Source organism: Neolamprologus multifasciatus, chromosome 4 (assembly GCF_963576455.1).
Source record: "Neolamprologus multifasciatus chromosome 4, fNeoMul1.2, whole genome shotgun sequence".
Lineage (NCBI taxonomy): Eukaryota > Metazoa > Chordata > Actinopteri > Cichliformes > Cichlidae > Neolamprologus > Neolamprologus multifasciatus.
This window is the reverse complement of record NC_140442.1, coordinates 6,983,729-7,010,376: the sequence shown is the minus strand read 5'-3', so window position 1 is coordinate 7,010,376 and position 26,648 is coordinate 6,983,729. Positions and strand designations below refer to the sequence as shown.

The 26,648-nt window shown below is 39.5% G+C and overlaps 1 protein-coding gene and 1 long non-coding RNA gene across 5 annotated transcripts in view; both read right to left on the bottom strand.

Annotated features, from left to right (window-relative positions):
- The window catches only part of asic2 (acid-sensing (proton-gated) ion channel 2), a 422,593-nt gene that overhangs the window by 90,181 nt on the left and 305,764 nt on the right, over positions 1-26,648 (bottom strand). The window lies entirely within an intron of this gene.
- LOC146519663 (uncharacterized) overlaps positions 1-26,648 on the bottom strand; it is a 37,306-nt gene extending 10,658 nt beyond the window's left edge. The window contains exon 1 of the long non-coding RNA XR_014873746.1: positions 19-26,648. This is a non-coding gene — a long non-coding RNA (uncharacterized LOC146519663). The remainder of the gene's footprint in view (positions 1-18) is intronic.

Genomic DNA, 26,648 nt, shown 5'->3' with positions numbered 1-26,648 from the left:
TCCCCCGCTTCCGGCCACATGCACTTGTGCTTCAACAAAAGTCAAAATATTAACCTGTTTACTTGTTTTTCATTTTAGGAGAATTCAATTCAATTCAATTTTATTTATACAGCCCCAAATCACAACAACAGTCACCTCAAGGCGCTTTATATTGTAAGGTAGACTCTACAATAACACATAGAGAGAAAACAAACAACAATCATATGACCCCCTATGAGCAAGCACTTTGGCGACAGTGGGAAGAAAAAACTCCCTTTTAACAGGAAGAAACCTCCAACAGAACCAGGCTCAGGGAGGGGCGGGGCCATCTGCTGCGACCGGTTGGGGTGAGAGAAGGAAGACAGGATGAAAGACATGCTGTGGACGAGAGCCAGAGATTAATAACAAGTGTGATTCAGTGCAGAGAGGTCTGTTAACACATGTTGAGTGAGGAAGGTGACTGAAAAGGAAAAACTCAATGCATCATGGGAATCTCCCAGCATTCTACACCTATTGCAGCATAACTAAGGGAGGATTCAGAGTCACCTGATCCAGCCCTAACTATATGCTGAAATATGAAAGTTTTAAGACTAATCTTAAAAGTAGAGATAGTGTCTGTCTCTTGAATCCAAACTGGAAGCTGGTTTCATAGAAGAGGGGCCTGAAAACTGAAGGCTCTGCCTCCCATACTACTTTTAAATAGAGAAGATGAAGGGGAGGTGGTGAATGATGACTGCGTTAATGTGGCCAAAAACCTGTGTTTTCAACACACTGCGTGTTCACACATAATAGCACTTTTGTTTTGAATGCTCACTTGGTGACACTTCAGGATGTTACAGCTGAGCCCCTGTTGACATTCTGATCCTGTAGGGCGTTAAAGTACACTGTGGACTTCTTCTACTGGAAAAAAAACCTTTCTGGCACTTGAATAATAGATGGAGGTGCAGCTCTTATTACCAGAAATGATTCTTGACATGACATTTTGGTCAGTTTCATATAAGTTGACATCTGCTCTCTACTTCAGTTTGAGGCATCCAGGGAAACTCGCAGATGCACAAGTCCAGGGGTCCAAAGCCACACTTAACGCAGTCCAGAGATGCAGAAGGAGATGACTATGAAGGGGAGATTACAGGAACTTTAATTATCTTTTTTGTTGTTGTTTTTTAAAATTATATCCCATATGTGTTTTGTGTCAATACCACTGGCCTCACCTCCATCCACAACTTTTGGAGAAAAAAAAACTGCACCAATGAACCATGAGCCCAGCCACATCACCCAACATTACTACTGCAAAAACACGTGAAGGAAAAGAAATAGGAATAAGTTTCAGCTGACAAAGAACAAAACAAAGGGCATGAGACAGGCTGGTCTATTTCATATGCAAGAGGAGGATTTTTTTTGACACGGTGTCTCCACCTAACATGTTATTTATCTGACGCAGCTAGTCAAGTTTGTGCACGAATACACATACAGACTGCATAAACGTCCCTGGAGATTGTTGGTTGCCATGCAGCTTCGCGGATGCGCATCATTTCGTACTGTAAACACACAGCTCGTCATTGCACGAAGCACAGAAGGCCTTTGATGTTTCTGCTGCCGCACTGCTCAATGTGACCTCAATTCACATTCTTCATTGTAATTGAGGGGAATAGTGTAGCGCTCATTATCCCTCCGCCTTCCCCTGTCAATCCAAAACTACACAAGCGTAAAAGTACAAGCAAAGCGAGTATATGTATCATCACCTGCACGCACACACACACACAAATCACATACTGCGTCTACACACACATGTGCACGCATAGGGAGTAAGAAGAAAGTTGAGATTCACCCAAGAGTCTTCAGAATAAGCCCATGGCTCAGCGTCTAGCCAGGAGTTATTTTATTTTATTTGTCATTCTGTTTTCTTCACATCAAAAGCTTTCAATTGGATGACAAGTAGTGTCAAGGCAGTTCCATCTCGGTCGCCTCTCAAGTCTTTCAGTCAAAGGACGTCTCTCTCACTCATTCCCCCCTTTTCCTTCTTTACTTTGCATTATACAGCACACTCTGAGACTGTGACAGCTAAGTGGGAAAAAAATCACTGCGTCTCACAGATTGGTACCTGCAGTGCTCATGATAAGGTGAAGTGGACTGTGATTTATTTCATATTTGCAGTTGTCATCGTTGTCATTGACATGCACATTGTTCTCTCCCCTCACTTAGTTCAATACACCAAAAAGTCAGAGTAAAGCAGATGCACACTGCACTAGGGTGTGTTCTCCGCCCACTGATGGATTGACTGATCATTATAACAAACATCTGCTTTGATCTAGTTGAATAAAAAAAATGCCTAAACAGAAAATATTGTACTGCAGGGTATGAATAAATGAAACGTCAAAAAAACAGTGAGGGGAAATGAAGTCAGACTGAGTGAAGAGGACAGTTGGAGGGGAAAAGAAGGCAAGAGCAAAGCAGCTCTGGGAGTCAGTGAGGGGAAAAATGATAATGATGAGCCCTGAGACCGCCGACTATTTTAAGACTCCTTAAAAGTGAAACAGCAGCTTCGGGAAATTTATAGATAGCGCTCAGGCTGAAAAGTACCGTTTCCATTATTGATCATTATGCAGGCTGTTTTCTTAATTAAAAGATTAACTGTTGATCCTCTAAAATGTCCCAAAGGTAAAAGTTACTTCAGATTTTGTTTATTTTCTCCAAACAGCACATTTCACATTTTTTATGTAGAGATAAAATTGCAGTAGTTACCTTTAAGTTGTAGAACAAATAATGCGGCGACAGGTTGCACCAGTTTGCTGGATAGGTCTCTTACCACAATTTGGAAAGGGAGTGATGGTCTCTCATTGGCTACCACTAAAGCTTCTTTTGCTAGGCCCCCCTTTGTTTTACAAGAAAAATCTTCGCCCCAACCTACACGGGTATTTTTAAAAACGCAGATGTTTCTATGCGTTTGGGCCTTTCGTCCACACGTAAACGGCATTTCAAATCACCGAAAACTGAGATTTTTGAAAACTCTGTTTTTGCGTTTACGCGTGGACGAGGAATACAGAGTTCGTCGCGCAAAGTCAAAGGTAAGCTCCTTTTTTCACGGCACACTGTACGCCACATTATTGTTTACATCAGATGAATTTCTACAATCACGGATAGAGACAAAATACTGTTACTCCTAATCTTACTATCTGCAGTTTTTACACGCTTACATACACACACGCAGTTACTGTCCCTCCATTTAGAAAGGCAGAGGCGTCACGGTGGAATTATTTTACGTGTAGTTGGGTTTTTTTCCTGTGTAATAATCAACATTGCTTTCAATACATTTTTCAAAAAATGCCTCTCTGTGCAAAATGGGTTGAAAAACATAAACAACTGTGGGATACTGTTAGTCCGTGATTTGGACAGGGGGAACAAATTACGGCAGGATCAGCCTGATGTTATTTGTATCCCACTTTAACTTTACTGTATAAAGAGCTAACATCTCTAAAATGTCAGGAGCAGTTTGTGAACTAAAAATCAAGAATGTGGGATACTGTTTGTCCGTGATTTGGAGAGCCCAGCGCGTGCTCCTGATGCATGGAAAACCAATTCTGCAGGGGAGACCTACCTTGGCACTTGTGCCGGTGAAGCCAAAGGGAAGATATGCTTCATCATATTTTCTATTCTTTGGCTTGGAAGGAAGTTGGTTTGGAAACATATTTGGCGATGCTTCATCTCCTGCTAGCAGTGTCCAAGCATTTTTTTTTTCTTCTTTTTCATTCCCCCCCGCAATGGCTCTGCGCCAGCAGGCGGGCCCCACACTTTGGGAACCTCTGAGCTAGACTAATGTTGTATATAAAAGATGAATTTAGCCATAATGCATTAAATGGTTTATGGACTACCAGTCTAAAGCCTCGGGTTCAGCATTTTAAACCACAGTCAATGCAGCCACAGTCCTGGCTCACAGGCTGTGTTCCATTTCATTCCAAAGGTGTTGGACACTTTGCTGGATCCTGCTGCAGCAGACTGGTTTTATACACTGGGATCTGTCTTGTTAAGAGTGAAGAACCTCCCAACAAATGATTGCCATGAAGTTGCAGGACACTAGTAAATACATTTTTACTGTGCAGTGCAACTTTAAAAGTTGATTCAACTGGATCTCTAGCATATATCATTAAGAATCGCCAAAGATCAACTGGATTCACATGTATTGACATGCAATTATCCTTTTGGGACTATTTTGTTTTCAGCTATCTAGATCTGCCCATACAGCACAATCCAACCATTTAAAAATATAAATATCAACACAGGTGCAAATATCGATACTGCATATGCATCTCTGCTTTGTCATCTCATGCAGGCAAAGCTCTTCACATTGAAAATCTTTGGCCTCATTCCTCCCGTGGACGTCACACTTTATATAATGCGTTCTGACAAGAGCGTCACACCCCCTGAATTTGCAATACACCACAAAAAAGGCACATCAAGTTCCCAATGTATGCACAGAGAGGCACACGTTCCCACCACTAGCGGATGAGGCAATCAGCGTTCGGGCCCACCTGGGAAGCGTGAGTGACAACCCTCTAAGAATGATGAACAGGATGTGAAACAAAATCTTCAAAAAGTCTGATCTGTTCCAGATCCTTCACCAAGAAAACCCCACAGCTGTTGCAGTGTTTTTAAGCTTCACGCCGAGGCTCAGGGTTATACATAATTTGCAGCAAAATGTTTAAGTGGCATTGTTTGGATGAGATGTCTGGGTACATGTTGGTTAAAGTCAAGAAAAAAGAAAAGGTGATGTGACTTTGTTTACTCACGTCTCTCTGAGTGTGCTCCTGACAAAGCGTGGAACAACTGTAAGTCACAGTGAGGCAAGAAAAATGAAAAAGGCTGTGAAGTCAGGGAGGAGGAGGCCCTTTACCCCGTCTGCCTCCTTTTGTCTTTAAGATGAAGCCGTCTTTGTTACTTCTTCTGCTATCGAGGTGCAGAGAAAAGACAAGAACCTGATGAACCTGATTCTAAACCAGACAAAGGAGAAATGGTCTGTATGTCTAGACTAAGTAGCTCATCACAATAAAACGACTTCTGAGAAACAACAGCAATCTTTAGATGTCAGCATTATGCAGCTTTAGTTGCAAGTAGCCATCAGGCATCTGAGTCATCCATCTGCCATCTCTTCTACAGAACTGTACAACAAAAGAGTAATTACTAATTATTATCCCTGTACATGTTTTGCCTTGAATGTAGTCATTTTATTTTAATTTAACTACATCATAATAACAAATATAGAAAATCTAATGGTGCTACATGTATTGTAAAATTAGATTTCACATCAGAAACAACTTTGTAAACAATGTCTCCAGGTAGGTTTCCATGGCAGCAGCTGATTGACATCTGCGAGCCAGTGTTGGCATGCATCATGCTGTCAACTTCTATTGTGTAGTATGAACTAGAGAGCTAAAGAGCAGTTATACTGTAACCTGCCAATAATAATACACGTTTAGTGTGCATGAATTAACAGGCCAAAAACTACATAGTGAACATTTTAGTGAGCTGTGTGAGCTGCCTGATTATTATATATATTATATTTAATATATGTAATCATGGTATATTACTGTTATCACAGTTATTCCCTGGAATCAATGAAACCCACATGTGACGCCATTTGAGAAGAAGTCACCATCCAAAGGGAGATCCCAAAGAGGCTTAAAGGAAGATTCGCCCTGTGCTCCTTAAAGCTTTGGATGTTGTGGACTGTCCTGGTTAGGCACATCAGTCCTGCACTGTATGAAAGCAGACTGTGCACAATATTTTAAAGACGAATGAGATGTTTTCCAGCTTCAGGGAGCTCACACTCCTCAGCCTCTCTGGGAATGGAGGATACTGGAGAGAAAAGTTCACAAATTAGTCCAACCCTGAATTCAGGAGGAACAATTCAGTTCTTGTCCTGGTCAAGGATATTCCCTGGTGCAGGGGAGTCTGCCAAACCTGGCTAATTCTCTTTTCTAGACTTTAAGGTACTTGAATATCTTTCTGAACAGTCAAATACCTTGTGTGGCACTTCAGGTCCTGTTACAGTCCATTTTGGTAACTACACAAAGGATGCAAGAGCTTGGTCTGCACGGTCAGCAACAAGTCTGACTCCTCCCTAGTGGGTTTTGGACTCCACGGAGGCCATAGTTCTCAATTGGAAAAAGGGTGGAGAGCCCACTCTGGATGTGAAGGAGTTTAATATCTCAGGCTCTTGTTCATTATTTGGAGGAAAGTGTAATAGGAGCAGCATCTCAACTGATGTGGATACTAACAGTGTGTTGTGGTGAAGACAGAGTCAAAGATTATTCCTGTTATTACCTATAGCTATACTGAGAGTGATGATATAACCTCTTTAAAAAAAAAAAAGTCATTTGTGCTCTCTTGGAGATACGCGAGGGTGACGAGCTCAGTCATTTGGAATGAGCTCAGAGTAGAAACACCACACCTTCATATGAGAAGGACATCTGACTAGGTAGCCCAAAGCCTCCTAGGGGAAGTGCTTTGGGCATGTCCAACCAGCAGGAGACCCAAGACAGACCCAGGTTAGACTGCAATGATTATGTCTCTCGGCTGGCTTGGGAACACATTGGTGTTCTGCCAGAGGAACTAGAGCGAGCGTTGGGGGAATGGGAGGTCTGGGCATTTTGGCTTAGACAGCTGGCCTGTAACACAGACTCCGATAACAGATGGATGGATGGACGGCTCTAAAGAGAACTCACTAAACAGAAAAGATGAAACGTGTATATGTTTTTAGGGATAACTAATATGCTAGAGTTTAAGTCACTAGGGAAATTCATTTGAGGGCTGAACATGCAGATAATTCACCGTACAAACTTACAAAAGAATAATATACAACAGTGCATCTGAGCAAAGCATCAAATCTACATTTCTGCTTTTTAGTAATACCTCTAAAATACAGAAAGGAGCTAAACAAATTCATGCGATACGTTTTGATTTTTCGCCTTGCGTGGAGACATTTACACAAGCTTGTCAAAGCAGTTTTTATGATGAGATCAGAAATCTCTGAAATGAAGGGAATTAGTGAATTAAACCTAGAAATGTAAATCTAACGACACCAAAGGAAATGCAGCTGCTTTAATCTCTCATAAAAAAACAGCAGCAAACTCTTAAATTAAACATCCAGGTGCAAAAAAAAAAAGAAACTCCTGTTAAAAAACAGCTCCTGCAGCTTTTTGAGGCTTTTCTGCAAAACACTGATAAATCAACGATATGGCATCGTAAGTAGCAACATTATCAGCAACAGCTTCTTATTTACTGGTGGTCTTACTTACAGCCCGTGTGTGAGCAGCACATTCTCAGTAAACATTTACAGCTACTTGAGGACTGTAGTCTACCAGCGGTAACCTACATGATGTTTATGTATTTAATGTATTTACTTTCAACTTCACGATGTCCGTCTCTGTTGCCTCTGTTGGTGTAGCTCAGGTCAAGCTGAGTAAGATCTGTGCGCTAGTGCCAGAAATAGCAGGAAGTGGTTTTGTAACGCAGAGAACAAGATGAGCAGATATATTTGAATCATGACGGTGCAAGGTCTGGACTGTGGCCTGAGAAAGCTGCCAGCAATCCTGAAGGGAAGCCTCTGGAGACGAGGATAGTCTGTCAGGCCAGGCTGCTACAGACACACACCATGGCCCTGTCTGCCTGCCACATCGGAGCTCAGTGCCTTCGGAGGATATCGCAGACAGCCGAACTCGTCTCTAACTGAAAACAACTGATTAGCCTTTTTAAAAAATAATTTTCTTTTGGTTGCGTCTAAAGTTCCAAGTCGACCTAGATAAAAGACATGTAAACAGATATGCACGCCTCGTATCTGGAATTAACTGACAGCTGATTCAAGTCTTGAGAGAAGGAATGGTGGATATCTCGCCACAGGGGAAATCATATTGGGAAGATTTCTGCAATGGGCATGCTATGAGTGTTGAACTATAACACACACAGCCAATTTTTCTTCCAGCCAAATCCAGCAGCTGTGGACACCAGAACGATGCCACACTGTGAGTTCAGGTACACTAATGACCACCCCAAACAGTTTTTCTTCTTCTCCAATTCACTCTGCAACTAAATTTTTAACCTATTTCTTACATTTTTTGCACTTCTGCAACTGCAGTACTACTAATTACAACAACTATATCATTACAAGATTAATAATCTCAAGTAATATCAGATATGCCACGAGAAGCACAGTAAAAGCTTTTGGTTCTTAAAGCACAATATATTATGACTCATATAAAAAAATGAATGGAAGAGGATATTAGAGAGGGCAAATGCAGTATGATTTTCAAATGATTCAGAGGCTTGGAAAATGTGAAGGTCTGCCTCAATGGCTCTGCGTTTGCACTGGAAAAGAGTGCTATAGGCCCAGCTGTGATGGAGACAAAAGGTCAGGGCTATGCAGGTCAGAGCTGGATGGCTCGTCAGGTTAGAAAGGAGCACAGTGGCAAAACAGTCATTTTGTAGCAGCATTTTGTGCAGTACATTTAGTAACTTCTGCAGTTTTATCTGTATTGAAAAAGGTATTTGGGTTGAATGAGTTCATAATACACATGATTTAATATGACTGCACCGTGAGGGTCTTGGGGGTTCTCCAGATAATCCGTGGAAATCCGGAAATAATAAACAAGACTGACAGCCAGAACAGAAATATCATTCTCGATTTGAAGCAGCTGGATAAAAATAACAGCGGCATAAAAGTGATAAAAAGCTCTGAAGTTTTCAAAATGAGCTTTAGATATATGAAAAGAAGTTCTCTGGCACAGAGATAAAGTGGAAAACTTCTAAAGCCACTTAAGTTCTTAAAGCCAGAGAGAATGCATCAGCTATATTGCATTTCACCTTGTCCTTCGGGATCGGCACTGAAAGAAGGGTAAATATGTTATTATTATTTTTTATTTTATTTATTATTTATTTATTTTTACCTTTATTTAAAAAGAATGAATCCAACAATGTTTTCTTGAACATTGACCAGAAAGCAACTGGTTAAGGTGTTTAGTTTGGTTAATATGCATCCTTGTTAATATCCTGTTGGATTATTTTCACACACAAAAATGAGCACAGAACCTAGACATGCTCCTTGAACCTAACTAACTCACCCCTCGCAGGTGTACACCACATAACTATGACAGTTTGGTTTGTGATTAGGGAACTTTTCTTTAGTTTTGTTCTAATCTATCTGCTCTTTTTTAATCTCTCTACACTATCAACTGCACAAGAAAGGAAATCATTGGAAAGCCATGGGTGAATTCTATAATGCCAAATATGGCAGCTGTCTGAGTTGCTTCTACACGAACTCAACTAGACATGATCCATCTAGATTTCAACCCTCACCAGTCATAATATGTCTGATTAGCTGCAAGATCCCAAAATGCACACTCACACTCTAATGTGGAATTGGCCATGTTTGTGTCCCCTAGTTTTCTCGTCTTTAGAGTATCCAGGATTTTTCAAAACTTCTAGATCAGTCTCTATTTTGCATCTTAATCATGGAATAACCTTCAGAGCACACTAAAGCTGAATGCTTCAATCTCCCTGGGAGATTTCAGAGCTCTCAGAAAGGCTTCTGTAACGGAGTATAAGTGCTATTCATAAGCTTGACCTTGTATTTATAGTATTTTGACTTTAGATTATTTTATTTTATTTTATTTTATTTTATTTTATTTTGTCCCATGAAAAACAAATGTTAATCTCAAAGGACTTCCTGGTTAAATAAAGGTTAAACAAAATGTATTAACAAAAGGATGAAAGCAGTTATGAGGACAATTATGGAGATGAGTAAAAAAGAGAAAAGGTTTTGCTTCCTGTTAGCTGACGAATTTATAAAAATACTGAAAATTATGTAAGTGACATTTGTTTTGTTATATAAATCTGTTGCACCTGCTTTTGTTGGTAAGGTAACAACAATGTTTGGTGAAAGTGGGAGTGCTCCAACTCATTTTCATACAGTTGTTTAAGTATTGAAGATCCTTTACGCTACTACAGTGTGGGTGAAATTGTGGCATTTAATACTTTCTTTTATTATGAAAATTAAATAAAAGAATTGAGAAAAATCCATATCAGGGGGGTCACAGTGAAAAATCATCATCAGCCAATAAAATTGCATTTCAGTGCATTTTGTATTTTATTAGATTTGACTTGAACTGTTTTTTTTTTTTTGTTTTTCTTTTACATATATAGGGTCAAATTATAAGAAAAAAAGCACTTCTTGACGGGAAACTTTAGGAAGTTTTCGTTCCTGTTAAAAGAAAAGATAGTCTTCCTTTTAACAGGAAAAACCTTTGGCAGGGCCAGGGTCACAGAGGGGAAGCCTAGGGGGGTGAGAAGAAAGAAAAAAAGAGCAAATGCCAAGAGAAAAGGCAAAGAGAGCATAATAGCTACATGTGATTTCCCATTTGTGCTCTGACAGTGTTACATACGATGTGAAAATGCCTAAAAATATATATATATGTAGAAGGAAGTTGGGATAGGCATTAATATTTCCTCAATGAATTAATGTAGCTTGTTGTTTGAGTGGCCTGCGCCTGACATTCTAATCATCAGATGCAAGTCGTGACCATTATTGGTAAACAAGGGCAGAAGCCAATAATTCTGACAGATATCTGTCTGTAGGGCGTGTTTATAAGAAAATCTGCAGATTAGCATGCGTAGTACGAAAATGTGTCATGCTCTGCGTGCTCACAGTATGGGCTCACACTCCATACTGTTGTTTATTAGCTTGCAAAGCTGGACATGATATGCACTAAATAACCATTGGACCCCAGGCAAGGTCCTAAAGATAGAACCACACTGGTGCATGCATAACCGTTACAGTGGCTGTGAAGGTGCAGTCTATTGTTTTACTTCTCTGCAAACGAGCCCATGATATTCTGATCATGTACTGCTGAATGTTCAAAACAAAAAAATTGCATATTTATGTAAGGACCCTTAGGGGTTCTTATTTGTGTTTCTCAGCAAATTGCCCGTTATGATAGCGAGAGCATGATATTATAATACTTCAAATAGATGATTATAAAATTCAGCTACAACTGCTAGTCAACAAATGCTGTGCTCTGTGGGTAAGGATATATTTAATCCCCATGAGATTTATGCATCTTATTAATGTGCTTTTAAATAAGATTTACAGTCTCTGTGGTGCTCAGGCCAATCTTAATGTTTGGCTAATTAGAAGCTTGATTTTGGGAATGGCAGGTGGTTGAATAAGAAATCTGCTGCTGGGTGACTCGTCACCTCCCAGAATGGCATACCGAGAATGGATCATAAAGAGGAAACGTAATAGCTGCTATTTCCCCGGCTGAATAAAGCGAGTTATCTGGGCCATTCAGCTTCACACTGCTTCCTCGTAGCTAAGATGCAGGAAAGGCCTGCTGAACAGATGAGTTAAGGCTGTGCATCTGGAAAATTGGACATAACTTACAGCAGTAATCAACATGGAGGTGGAGGTCGTTTCCTGTGATGAACATCTCAACACATGCCACAGAGTCCGCGCGAGTTTCATGTGTCTTGTTAACGAGGCTGAAGAGACAAGCAGGCAGACTTTCAACAAGAGTTAAGGAGATGGATTTTCCAGCTCGTCTACATTAATGGATATAAAAGAATAATAAAAATCATTACCCTCCTACCCATGCCACCACTGAGAATGAATGCAGCAGGTTCAGATACACAACACAGATCATTTTTAATACTTTCAATTTCTTCTTCTGTCTGGAGCGCTTGGATTACATATTTGCTAGAGTAAACATTGAAATCGTGCAGTGAAACAACATGTGTCTGCAGGTAAAGGCATTCGATGATGACATTAGAGTGAACGTCTCATTACACATATCAAAGCAGGATAAATGTGTTCATGCCACCATGGCTGCATCAGCTGGCCCGTGTGTCGCTCACACTACAGCAGCGCATTAATAATATTACAATCTCATTTTCAAACTGATTTAATTTAACACTAGTTAATCTGCATTTGCATAAAGGCCAGCTCTTTCATACCTATGAGGTAAGGTCAGGTAAGGTCAGTGATAGTATGATGTGATTAAGAGGAGAAGCAAATAGTAGAAAAAGACGAATCACAGCTAAGATGACAATGACAAGTAGAAATAACCAAGATCCCAATATAGCATATCATCAATGCATTTTAGAGGAAAAATTGTGTTTACTTTATTTACTATACATCACAGTTGTGACAAAAAAAAAAACCCAATCCTTTTTCAAAACTCTGTCATCCATCACTATTACAGCAAATTAACAACTTTGGGAAAATATATTTGCTTATGGTAAATACTAATATGTAGCAGAGTTTTGAAATAGTTACAAATGTTTATGCATTAAAGCAGCGGTCCCCAACCTTTTTTGCGCCACGGACCAGTTTATGCCCAACAATATTTTCATGGACTGGCCTTTAAGGTGTCGCGGATAAATACAACAAAATAAAACTAGTACCGGTACCGAAAAAAAGAAAATTTATTCATAACACATGTGAAAAGACCCAGGAAAACGATAAAAACGATAACAAAATAACGCTGAAAATCGATAAAAACCCTGAAAACTATACATTTCACACTTGAGCCTCAACTCTCGCGGCCCAGTACCAAACAACTCACGGACCGGTACCGGTCCGAGGCCCGGGGGTTGGGGACCGCTGCATTAAAGGATATCGTCCATGTCAACAGCTCCATGGGAATGAGATTAATTTGGCCTTTTGTCTGAAGCTGCTGGTGTCACAAAGAGAATATATGGTGGTTTTGAGCCCTAGGGCCTTGATGATGCTACAATGTGAAATCTAAAAACTAGCAGAGCTGTTTTGGCAACTTGTTTCTACTTGCTGATTAGTTTCCTTTTTGCTTTTCATTATTCGGGTCTCAGTCACACAGGTCTAGAGAGCAGTCAGTGACCTCTGGCAAACATCAGTCACACTGTGTATTTCCTGACTTATTGGTGAGTTGTTGTTGGGGGCTTCTGGCATTGGTTGGGTGAAATAGGTCATAAATTGGGTGCTGCACCAAAAGTTTGACTGCACTGGTTGCTATCATAATGTCGTGGTCCCATTTAGTTTATATGGAAGATGCTAAATTGTCTGCAAACAAATTGCCGAGTAGTGAAACTGCAATAAAAACCAGAAAACGCTGTGGCTTACTGCTGCTCCCAGCATGTTTGAATTGATCTCATTTTGCATCATTCACAGTTTCACTACCCCTTGCTGAAAACTTTGTGAATACATGTCTGCAATATTTGCAGAAATGTTGGTGTCTGCCACCAACTGGTCAAGGAATACACATTTTTTCCTTAGCAATTGGTGGTTGCCACCTGGTTGCTGACCTCAAAGTGTCTTTATGAGTGTGAGTGAGGTCTTCACTCACTGCTCGGACATATTCAAGCACATAAGTTACCTAGAAAAGGTCCTAAATCAGTATCCCAAACCATCACATCAATATATGATTAACAAGTGAGGTGTCACAGCAGATGCTAAATGGCTCCTCATGCATATCAGTCAAACAGCAGTGGTTTTGACAGAATGGCAGAATTAAAATCGAGGAAATGAAGACTAGCTGGTGCATAATCAAACCTTTGTCTTGGTTCTCTTTCAATTTACTGGAGATGCCTCTTTATATATTATAAAACAAATGATATTAATATTACAGAGTATCAGTATTATTATTTTATGTTTTATTTCATTTTAATACATATCTCACTACATAATTGGCTTACTAAAGTCCAATGACTGAGTTCATGACCTCTGAAAACCATTAGAGCTGCAAAGGAGTCAAAATTCATTTTGGCTTGAGGCAAAAATCCACCTGCACTATATGTACTGATAAAATGTAATTCTTCCAGACAAGTAGTCCCACATGACTATTTCTTTAGGGTCACGAGTGGCACTGATGATCATAATAGGAAATAAAGAGGTGATGAATCTTCTGCAGCCCTTAATCATTACACAGCATCCAGTGAATGTGGAGTACGATATTCTTTCACATATGCAAAAGTTTTCCTTTTCCATTTCCTCAAGAGTCAAATTCATCGAAGGTGAATTATTTACCACAGCACACTTTCAGACACATCACAAAGAATACCTAATAAACGGGCTAGGTCCTGAGGCAGTTATACACTGCTCAACCAGTGTAAGTTATAAAAAGGAGAGATCCTTGTCAACAACCGAGAATCTGTAAATATTTTAATGACTAAATGAATAAGGAAAAAATATTGAACAATTTAATTTATCACCCTAATTGACTAATGAAATCTAAAATATTGAAATATGCCAATACACTGTGGACTTAAGCTTAAAACAGAAAATGGAACGGGATGACTGAATAAGTTGAACTTTTACTGACACCAAAAAAAGTTGGGTAATATAATTCAGTTCAAGAACCAAGAAGGTGGGAAAGCAAAGACAAAATACAAGAAGCAATCTTGTGGAGCACTTGGGGCTGTGAAAATGTAGCTACAGTCACAACACCATAGAAAAAAATTAGAACAAAGTCATTAGACATTTCATAAAAATGAAATCTTGAATCGAAAAGAGTAAAGTATGTCTATCCATTAGACAGAAGGTACTTCATAGTGATGTGCGATACCGCTGATTTCCGTTCTGATCCGATACCAAGTAAAATTCAGGGTGGTATCGACGATACTGATCCGATACCGATACTTTGTACAAAAACATTTCAAATTATAGCTTCATAATGATTACAGGACATCAGACGACTTGTTCTTATTGCTTAATAATGCAGAATTATCATATAGAAATAAAAAACCTGAATTTGTGCACTATTTGAACAGGTTGCCTGCCTGCAGCACTAAAGGACTCTGTGAGAGACGTCTGTCTCGCCCTAGCAGCACCTGTCCCTGTCCTTCTCCTCCTCTTCAGTTCACCTCAACATAAGCTCGTCATATCCTGCGATATGATTTACTCTGAGGTGTTTGACGGGTTAGTGGTGTTGCCACAACACCTCACTGTCTTGCCACATGTAATGCAAACCGCGTCTTGGCTGTTCGTGGACGTAAAATACGTCCACAAATGACTCCGTTTATGCTCAGCCATTGTTGTAAGTGTGGACGCCAAGGGGCTGCGACACCTTTATACAGCCATATTTCGCTTATGAATATGAAAGGCGGAAGAGGAAGTAGTTCCTTCCAAGTTAGACAATCCAAATAATATAGTTTCTTTCCACTGTGTTCCTGTTAATGACAAACTACAAATTTACCCCAATTTACTAAAATATTGATATTTTAATATGAAAATCGATTCTAGAACATAAATGATTGGTATCAGAGGAATCGATAGTTCAATATCGATCCGCACATCACTAGTATTTCAGACTTACCTTCGCTTTTTTAGATGTCGATTTGTTTGACATATTTAGTCTGCTTTATTATAGTCAAGCAGCGCAAAATGATTCATTATTATTAGTTATCAACACTTATTATATTTGACTGTAAAGAGTCAATTTCTCAACGTATATTAAAGTGAAGGTATACATAACAAGTGAGCATGGTGAAGTAAGTATGAAAACCTTTGTGGTTCGAAATGTAATTTCTTTTTACTTGAATGACACGATTTTGGTGATAATGACAAAGATAAAACGCAACAGATCCCCAACATCAATAACATCCAGTACGGACTCATGCGGCTCTGGTGCAGATCTCCCTAGGTGCCTTTGGATGATGAACCTACATTTCATCTACTTTCAGACCTAAATAACATTATGTAGTGAAAGCCTGGGTAATTTCCCCAGAGGAATGTCACCGTGAACATAACAAGCAGGTTGTATGTACAAATCATCTGTGGAAATCTGTTGAGGGCTATCAGAAGAAGTTTGTCAGTGTCTGGACCCAAAATGATTTGGTGTAAATGCATTGACATACATCATGGCTATATGCGCCATGCTGGTAAGTCAGCCGCTTTTTTATGTGCCAGATTTACGACACTGCTTTCAGAAGCTGCGTAGCATACTGACAAATTGGCCCGATGTGTGCAGTCACCCTTTAATTTTGTTCTTGACTCTCAGAAGCTGTCATCAACTGTCATCGAATGAAGCACCACAGGAAGAACTTACCTTGAGCAAAATGTAGTCTGACAGATAACATTATTATATTTGTTTATGTTAGGTTTATACAGCAAACGAGCCATCAGGGAGCTTCAAGTGTAGTCATGGATATCTTTAATATCTGATCATCAAGCTGACTTTTTCTTCTTTGCTCAACTTGCACACATTCCAGTACACCAGGTAAGCTAAGGTGATAGGCTAGTGATGCAGTATTGAAGTAGAGCGACGTTTAAAAAAAAAAAAGAGGCAGATTATACAACAACTTCAGTTACCTTAACCAAACCTAATCCACATCTTTACTTGCCACAGAAAGATTCCATCCTTTTTCTTGTATTGAGAAAAAAGGCCAGTATTAATCATCCAAAATAAATGTTATTCTCAGAGACAGTGGGCAGCTAAAATGATACACACATGTGAAAATGCATGAATGCATCCAGCCATCCACCCACACACCTCTGTATCTTCTTTATCTTCTGCATCTTCCCACAAACACACAAGTTGGATCTGCTCATCTGCGACACAGGAGGGAGAACGGTCTGACAGCAGAGTATATTTGATCACTCTGCACGACCCGTCCTGCAAGGCACGAGTGAGGGACAGTGGCTCAGCACTGTCCCACATTACCATCTCCACAGGTCTGCTGGGAGGTCTAAAAGATGGGCTGCCCCAGAGCTCCGCAGTCATAATAGGAAGACTGGAGGGGGGATACTGTAATGTTTAGACACGACTGACAAAATACCACCTGTCATACAGTCACAGCTGAGTAACATGCTGACCATTAGTGATGCTAACACCTGCTGACAGAAAGATGGAAACAGAGGTGATATTCGAGCAAGAAAATCAAAACACGGAATAAAACCAAAGAGTGCAAATGTTTCATAAGCCAGTTTTAACAGATACAAACAGGCAGTAATGCACAAAGTGGTGCTGCCTCACTACCTATAAGGAAAGAAGGGATTCACATGCTTTTTCTGACTTTTAGGAAATCATAGCAGATGACATCTTGAACCAGAGTGCCTGCTTTGAGCCTGTCATTAAGGATAGAGGGGAAGCAATTAGGAGCTGCCACATCGTTATGACATCCCCTTTAATTGTTCTCTAATGTAACATATTCTTCATCTGCTTCATTACCTACTTGAAGTAAAAGGCGTTTAGACTTGGCTAATTATTGGGAAGAAAACAAGTCGAACACAGACCATGTCACTAGAGGTACAATGAAACTAAATATGTAATTTGTCAGCAGCTGATGGTTTTACGCAATACTGATTAGTGCTGATTAGCCAGTGTTGCACGAGTTGTCCAGCAGAAAAGTTTTCTTGCAGAACTATAGTTGTGAATCGGCACAGTACGTGCAAAATAGGACAAAACACTTTGCAATAAAAGTCTGCCGCAAAACTGAAAGGCTAAAGAGTGGTTACAAATAAAATACAGTGTCTCCAAATGGAGCTAGAGCTTACGCAACCAACAAGAGCCCCTGAACGCTGAAGCCAAGGGTTCAGATTTTATTAATTAATCCCTCCATGCCTCTCATGCCAAAAATTGAAAACTGGAAATCATTAAAAAGTTGGCTTGATAAATAAATAATAGAAATAACTCCATTTTGATAAAACACTCAAAACTTTTCCCTACTTTTTGGTGTTAAACGCCGGAGACGAAAGATGAGACCATTATTAAAACATCACACGCAAAGTCTTTCATTAAATTATCTTTTTGTTACATTGTCTGACAGTATCAGATCTCACTGCACAAAATGTAATCAGTGTAAAATGCAATCACGACCACAGCAAATGATGGAACGTCAACGCTGCTTTCAGCTGTCATCTGTTAAGGGAGCTGTGAAATCAAGCCAATGGTGTATTCGCTCTATGTTTTAGCACCTGAAAAAGAAGGTTTTCACAGGTTTTCACAGACTATGAAAAATTAAGTACATCTCATGATTCAATAGCTTCTAAAAGCAGGTTTAACAGCAGTAACTTAATGTCATACAGAAAATGGAGGAATCTGCATGAAGTCTGCATGCATTTGCACTAGGGCTGGGCCATATCATACCGTTCACGGTAATACCGGTATAATGTTGGGCAACGATAAGAAAATGAAATATCGCGATAGAATATGGGTAAAACGCGCATGCGCAGTGCCTTTGTTTACATACGCACATGGCGGAAAAAGCATAGCAGAGAATGAGAAGGGCGAAAGCGGATCGTTGAATGAAACGGATGAACCAGAATTAGCGGTTCACTGGTTTAGCTTTTGTCCGTCAGATACACAACAAAGCACTATTTTTGGTAGCTAGCATGCTAGCGGGCCATCGTTATTACCGTGTTTTTTGGAAAATACGGCACACTTAAAATCAATCCATTGATTTTTCTGAAAATCGACAGTGCCCCTTATAATCCCGTGTGCCTTATGTATGAATTCTGGTTGTGTTTACTGACCTCAAAACGATTTTATGTCGTACACGGCGCTCGAAAATCTGTCAAATGTTTTAGTGCGACTTTGCTAAGCTACGAACCCGCACCGCTTGATGGATTGTCGGAGCATTACGACTATCGTAGGCAGGAGCCTCGCAGAGTGATACGTACTGTGCTTCAACATAATATTACCGTATTGTGTGTATATAACGTCTTTTTTAGATTTTGTGGATATTATACATGGTTATTCTGAGGATATGTCGGCCAATTTACACTGGAAATGCCTTTTGGTTAAACTGCCAGCAAGGAATTTGCATTTGCACTGTTAAATTTTTATAGAACTTTAATGCACATAAAATAATAATAATAATCGAGGTCTGGACCTTGAATGGGTCATTGCAACACCTTGACTGTTTTCTTTTTCAGTCATTTTATTCTTTAACTGTCAGATGGCTTCGCATTTGACTCTTTGGTATCAGGACAAGTCCAGGGCCGAGTCAATGACTTCAAAGCGTCTGGTCCTGTGGCTGCACAGCAACCACAAATCATCCCACGTTCACTATTGCAGAAGGTACGAGGTTTGTGCTGTGATTTTGTCCAAACATGGTGCTGCACATTATAGCCAAACATTCCCACTTTGAATTTGAGAGTGCATTGTTTCTTTTTTACGACTGACTACATTAAAAAAATGTGTATTCTTATTTGTGATTAATGGAATCACTAGCTACGTTGATAGAAAGGAATATAACACATTGCAACTGGCACACGGCTGATAAGCAGCGTGATATTTTGAGAAAATGAATGCTCTCAGGAGGAGGGCACTCATACCACAAAAAAACCTGAGGCGCATAACTCGCCACGACACTGCACCTTTCCAGAGGCAGCATCACAGACTACAGCAAAATGCAGTGGGCAGAACATGAATCAGATGAGATTTTTATACTGCCAGCTGCCAGGTTAACATATCAGGGACAGATATTCATTTTGCATGCTTTACTTTGAAAATGATTTTTTTTTCTCCTGGTCATCCATTTGATAAGAATGATCCAGGACAGAACTTGATGAGTCCAAGGCCCTCCCTCTAGGACTTCCATTTATCTCAGCACGGCCATGCAGCCTGCCTGACTCTTCAGCTCTCTTTTTGTGCATTTGGTTAAAGTTTTTATAAAGCTGTCATCATCAGTATGGACAGCCTCAGCATGTCCCCTTTCCAAGAAGGTCCCCTATGGGCACCTGTCCTTCAGAAGGACAGCTGGGTCTCTGTTTAACAGTGCTGTCAAGACCTGCATTCTTCCGGCAAATCACAAAGCCTTGAGGGACGTGAGGAGATGATAGGGATGAAACTGAAATCCTGAGTGAAAGAAGTAGATAGTGATGCACATCATTATGGTATAGGGAACAAGGCAATTTAGAGATTAGTAATCATTGCAGGGTTTACACCCGTCTTTGAAAATTCTCAATAAAGCTGAATTTGGCAGTTTTTTATTTTATGAATCTTTGTAAACAATCATACTATTATACATGTGTGCACTACTGTAATACATTTTTATTCATTCATTTATTGTATTTTATTAACATCACTTTACTTTGTTTATTGTGTTCTTGCAAACAATAAAATTAGACATGTTTAGTGTAATCTTATATGCAGCATCTATACAACGCAGTCTATATGTTGCAAGCATATTTGATAAAACTATATCAACAAAAAAACATTAAGAATTTGAGAGAAAAGTACAGTTTTGTATAGGACATGCTTCAGAAACCACTGCAGTGATTTGCATTTAATTTGGTTAGGGATGTTCTGTAAGCCTGGGTACCACTTTGCTCGATGCACTAAGCTCAGCTAATTTAACTAGCCCATCGTGGCTGCTCAGCTCAGGCAGTTCACATGTTAACTTGTCAGACTCTCTTTGAACAAAGTTACTTTGAGAGCTACCTGTCAGAGGGTAAAAGAAGATCAAAGGATGCATTTAAATTTTAAATTTCAGGTTTTTATGCAGTTGTGTCCATCAGCCTGAGTTGTCTGTGTGCCCAAGTTATCAACTTTTCTGGCAGAAGCTGTACTGTGCTTTGGGTCTGCTGCTGCTGCTCATTGTTTAATGTGTTTCAAAAAACTGATTGCCTAAACTACTTCTAATGGAAACAGAACTATATTAATTCTCAGTCATGCAGCACAGAAATCTGGGCTATCCATATGTGGTAAAAAGGTTTTTTTATGCTCTTCCCATCTGTATGTGTACAGTATCTGCAAAAGTATGACATTGTGTAAATGTTATATATATGATAATGAGGTCAGTGTATACAAACCTAATTCCTAAGAGGCTAAACCGGAGACTTCAGATTGCTCTCCACACTGTGTTTCTAGTGGTTTCTACTCTACTTACTTCTATGAGGTATCGTTAATATGGACATCCAGACAGACAGCTCTGGTTGCGAGCATAGCAGTCCCACCCATCTCCTTCTCAAACCTGTTTGTGGATGGAGGGTAGCCTTAAAGGGACAGGAGCTAAAGCAGCTAGTTTTAGACAGTAGCGAATCGCTGTGCCAAAGCCAAGTGGAAGACACACAAGGAAGGATTTTGAATTGTTTATTATGGAAAGCAACTGTAGCAAAGTCCAAGAAAAGAAAATGAACTATGTCACCTTTACCTTAATTCTTCTGTAACGTTGTGAGTTATTATACCAACATGGAAAATGACTTCTTTCATATATTTATATCAGCGCATAGCAATACCAAAAAGGGCTTATGTGTTACCGTCTTCCTGCGTTTATTTAGTGAGCACAGACTAATTATATTCTTTTATTAGTTTCCAACATTTAGAGACAAACTCATTTTGCATTCAATATCAAGAGCCCCAAATACTGCACTGATACAATACTCTTTATGATATCCTAAAAATGTATAGTCCTCTAATTGTAATGACAGATGTCCTTATAGCACGACATATCTACACTATTATGGCTCAGTTTCTTGCTCTGGTGATATAAGATTCACTGTATGTAAAGTTTAAAGATGACGGTAATGTCCAGAACCTAAACAATGTAGGAAATAATGAATACTGTTTGGCTTTTAAATTATGTGCATGTAGGCTTATACTGTAGGCTTTATTTGTGGTGAGCCAGGATAGACAGACTCGTAAGTAATGGTGTCGCTGACTGTACTGTGTATGTGTCTGCAAAAGTATGACAGAGAGTGAAAACTAGAAAAACACTTTGATCTTGCTGGGTCTGACACCGATCTCTGCCAGTCTAGCAAGCGTTCCCTGCTTTATTTTGGTATTGCTCCACAGCTTTTACTTGTATACTTGTTTGTTTTTCTCCTCCGCTGTACTCTTCTATATTTACACAGCCTGCATAAATATGGCTAAGAAACACGGGTAAAGAGGGTGGGTCACAGCTTAGGATCTAATTTATTTAGCCGGTTTTACTTTTATCATTTATAATGAGGAAATGCAGATTTATCCTTTTTGAGAAAGAATATGTGAAGTCACTTTTTTCATTTATTTTCTATGAAATACATGCTATTTTCAGGCCATTTCTTTGTTGTCTCCCACACGTGTCCTGACCCATACGAATACTCCTTGCTGCAGTGGGGATGTGCTAATAGTAGTCCATAATTCCCTTTATCCATGAAAGATAGCCCATAGGGGTTTGAGTAATGAGTCAGTGCCACCTGTGCCCATGGTGCCACGGGAATGTGGACTATAATGCTGATGAGCTTCTGAGGGCCAGTGTGACACTCTGCTCCTCCATTCCCCCTCTTCATATGTCCATCTATCTTGGAAATGCTTCTTGCTAAAGCTTTGTATGTCTCCCATTTCACATATTTGTAAGAAGCGCTTTGCCTGCGCACTGTAAAGAAACATTTATGTGAAGGAGAGTCATGGGTCTCGTTCAGCGAGGAGGGCAGTGTGGGAGAACACTGAAAGCACTGCAGAGCTAATGTGGGCTTTCTAATATAGTCTCAGTCTGGTTTGGGAACACGCTATTTGTGAGGAAGAAACAAAAAAACACTAATTGCTGTGCTAAGGGAGGTGCAATTCGCTTTCACAGACTTTGTGAGCAGCTTTGTCAGCAGTGAGAGATGACTGTGAATGTATAGAAGACATATTCTATATGAATTGCAGACATTTTTTACAACCCAGACCCCATTTCTGCACTTATTTGTGAAATTGTCCTTACAATTTACTGGTTGGATTGATTTTGTTGGTGACATGGAGGGGTAATTAACCTCTGAAGTTCTAATTAATCTAAGAACCTCTAGTAGCAAAGTCTTTTATTTTCGTACAGCGTGTAAATCCTAAGAAAAAACCAAAAGCAGTGCTGAACAGTTCCCGCTAACTTTCTGTATAACCAATGCCTAATATAACTTGCACCTCTTTTTGCCATAGAGCTTTCATGCCTATGCCTAAAAACTATTTAAAATCATATCAGTGAGTCACACTCTTGCTCTAGGTGACATGTTCCTTCGTCACAATGAACACAAACACTGCAGTTTATTTTTGAGTCCGTCTCTCATAGATATTGTTGCTAAAAAGAAACTTACCCAATGTGCATTTTCACTCTTATTTCCCACTGCAGTCATTTCTATTTGGAAGCTTAGCTTGGTTCTCGTGCCAAGTGTTGCAAAAGTCTTAAGACACCGCTCATTTCTTTATATATTGCTTTGAACTACCCAGACTTTGTCATTTTTTTAAGTAGTTTTTAAGCTTTCTGAAGATCTTTAGAAGTTTTTCTTTTTTCTTTTTTTTGCCTGTCCCGTTTGGCTCTCTTGCCATCAGAATTATTGTCTAAAGGCGAAGAAAGATGCCCAACGGAAAAGTTTTTCTTTGGACATCAGATGAATGAGGGCTTTTAAATCGGAACCTGACACAAGGGGAAATTTCCTTGATACAAGGTTCAATTTTAAACCCCGATACATGTCGTGATCATTCAGGTTAATCCACTTACTGCCATCATCAGAAACTAGGGGAAAAGGCTTAGGTTTTCCTAAATTACACAAAACTTTAATGAAAATCATCTGTGACAGGTATTATAATTGATCAATCTTAATTTTGATTTCCTTGGGCATTTTTTTTATTCAACGTGTCATCAACATGTAAAGAGGAGGACTGTAAAGAGGTACAACCCTGAATGTCTTCAGCCAGCTATAAAACATAGTGGAGGTTCTGTCATGGATCGGAGCTGCATTTCAAACAGTACTGGAAAGCTGGAAAAGCTGGGAATCTTTTCCTGAAACCTCCTTAAAGGAATTAGAGGAAAGATTACCTAAGAAAGTTCAGGCTGCATTGAATAACAGTGGTAGAAAAAAAATGGCTACAACCAGGTGATTTCAGACACAGCATTGAAAAGAATCATATGAAGGGTTGTCCAAGAGTCAAGGACAGCTTGGGGAGAGCTGCAGAAAAACCTGAATCAGCAGGTACAAAGAAAAAAATAACTAATGCCCTCCACACAGCATATCATCATATGTCTTTAAAGATATCTTCAAACTTCAATCAAAATTTCACACAGTCTGGAATCATCATGATATACTGTGACATTAATTTTTTTCCCCTTCATGCACTTTAAAAATTTAAGATATTTCTGTATTCAGGTCTTCAGAGCAGATCCTGGCTTTTATCCAACGTCACAGAAAATGATCAGGTTTTGAATTTTTTTTTTCCATGAAAATACACTGAAGCCAATTTACTTGAGTCTTTGGGTCGTTGTTCTGCTGCATCACCCAACTTCTGCTAAGCGTCGGCTGGCAGAGAGCCTCTGTGATATTATCCGGTAAGATATGCGGATAAACCTGGAAATAATTTTCCTTCCCGTGATGGCATGGTGCCCAGGTCCAGAGGCAGCACTTACAAATCATAACGCTCCCCACACAATACTTCACCTCTGAGATGATGTTTTCCCGCCAGTACTGTCACAACCTGGTTATGGGTATGACAAAATCACCAAAGAGCTCGTCTCTGTTGTTATGCCATCAGTTCTGCGTTGTATAAACTCAACAAAATCATTTCACGCCAGGGTTGTAAACTTTAACAAGGTGCTCCCAGTTTGCCTAACAATGATAAAATGTGAGGCTGAGTCATTCAAGAGGACAAAAGAAGGACTACTTTTAGAGTGACAGAAGAAGAAGAGAATCAAGGTGTAAGAATGACTCAGTCAAGGTTGTGACCTAGACCTGAAATGCTGTTGCAAGACCTCAAGAGGGCTGTTATTAAGTGATTGCCCTGCAAACGTCATTGAACATAAGCAACACTGTAAAAAATGAGTGGTGCAAACTCCCTCCACAACATTGTGAGAGACTGATAAAGCCATACTGAAAACAAAGTTGGTGCTGATGAAGGTGCTTCTCCAAACTAATGAAGTACTAATGAAGTACTGCTGAACACTTTACACCAGCCATGCTTGATAACTTTTCTTCTGAAGGTTTTAAAATTAATTTCCCTGGTTGATGAATTAAAGGGGCTGACGGCATGAACAGTGGTGGTTTCACAAGCTACCGAATAGATTTTCACATGAACACAGAGTCCTATGTAAATTTTCTTTTTGTATAAATGGAATATAAATAATTTATGTTATATAGATTTTTTTCTTCATAGCTGTAGTTATAATAATATTTAAAGAACTCACATATTTCAAGACACACCTTTTTAAAAGTAGGAAACCTTCGAAAATATTTCCTTACTTTAACTTGCCACTTATATCTACATATTGTCTTTTTTTAATTTCTCTGAAAAAATCGTTTCGCCATCAATATCAATAACAATTAAGATTTCTTAATGACTGCAACTCTGTATGATGGTTAAAACATAGCAAAACTTTAAATAGTGAATAACAGAAACGAATACAACCTGAAGGCACACGGAGGGGAAAAGGAAAACACTTCTTTCTTCAGTGAACAGAAAAATAATTATTTCATTCCCATTTAATTTAATTAAAATATATTTATACAGCACCAATTTAGACATAATTTATCTCAGGGCCTCACTGTGAGGCTGAGAACGCACAATAGCATTGAAAGAAAGCATGAGTTAGTGTAGAGGGAGAGGAACATATCTGAATAGTCTCAGCTGGATTTCACACGTTTCTTTTCGCTCTATTATTTCTGTTACAAGGGTTGACATATGGCAATTTGTTCTTAATTAAGCCGAGTGGAATATTTAATTTGCCACCTACGGTATACGGTAGATATAAGCAATGGGCAATACTGAAATATTTACATATCTGTATGCAACATATGGGTGAGACTGTAAAGGTAATTTAAAATGTGCTGCCAAGTTAACAGGATGAATTGCTGTAAATAGCTCCTTTTGTGAGTGTATTCTCGTCTGAAAGAGAGGCACAAACATCTGAGAGATATGTTAAATTATTGACAGAAGTTGAGAATCTCAGACAGGTTTCTCTTTGATATTGCTAAGGTTAAATCTGGCACATTGCTGTGTTCTTTGTCTCTTGATGCCTACTCCCTTTCTTAGCTTTTTACCCATTTCCCTCTGACTTACAAAACAACCTCCTCTCCTCTCTGCCTCCCCCAAAACAAAATGGACCCAAGGGACGCGATATCAAAGGCTCCCAGAAAACCCAAAACGATAAAGCAGACAGGGAGTCACACGCAGACTCATTTAGCTGACTACAGTCTGGTATTTCTAGGCTGAACATAGAAAATGTGCTATTTTTTCAAGCTACTAAAAAGGAGGTGAGAGTCCAAAATTGAACTACTGACATACTGAGGTAGTTATAAAATATGGATTAAGCCAGACATCAATAGTATCAGGTTCAACTGACAGGTCAGAAACATAAGAAATGAAGTCTATATGGGAAACGTGGACATGCGCAAGGAAGTGTACGCACGGGGTGTGAGTGAGGGAACGCAGCTTTGAGTGCTGGCTAAAGGCGCATCAGTAGAACCAGCTTTCATCAAAGATGCACAGCCTTAAAACAGACTGTCAGGAGAGTAGGCTGGTATCCTTCGTTGATTCTTCCTTCAAAGCCTAATCTTGTGAGATTCAAGCGAGAACAAACATCTACTTGCCCTTTTAAGTCTGTTTACATTTGCCTGTGCTGTGGTCCTTCGTTCTCAAACCTGATTTACACAGGTGTCCTCAGAGAAGCCTGGTCTACAGCAACATTTGCAGGCTGTAGGAATTTTCAGACACACATCTGAGAGTCATCCGAAAAACAACCTCATACTGTTCACTACAGATCAT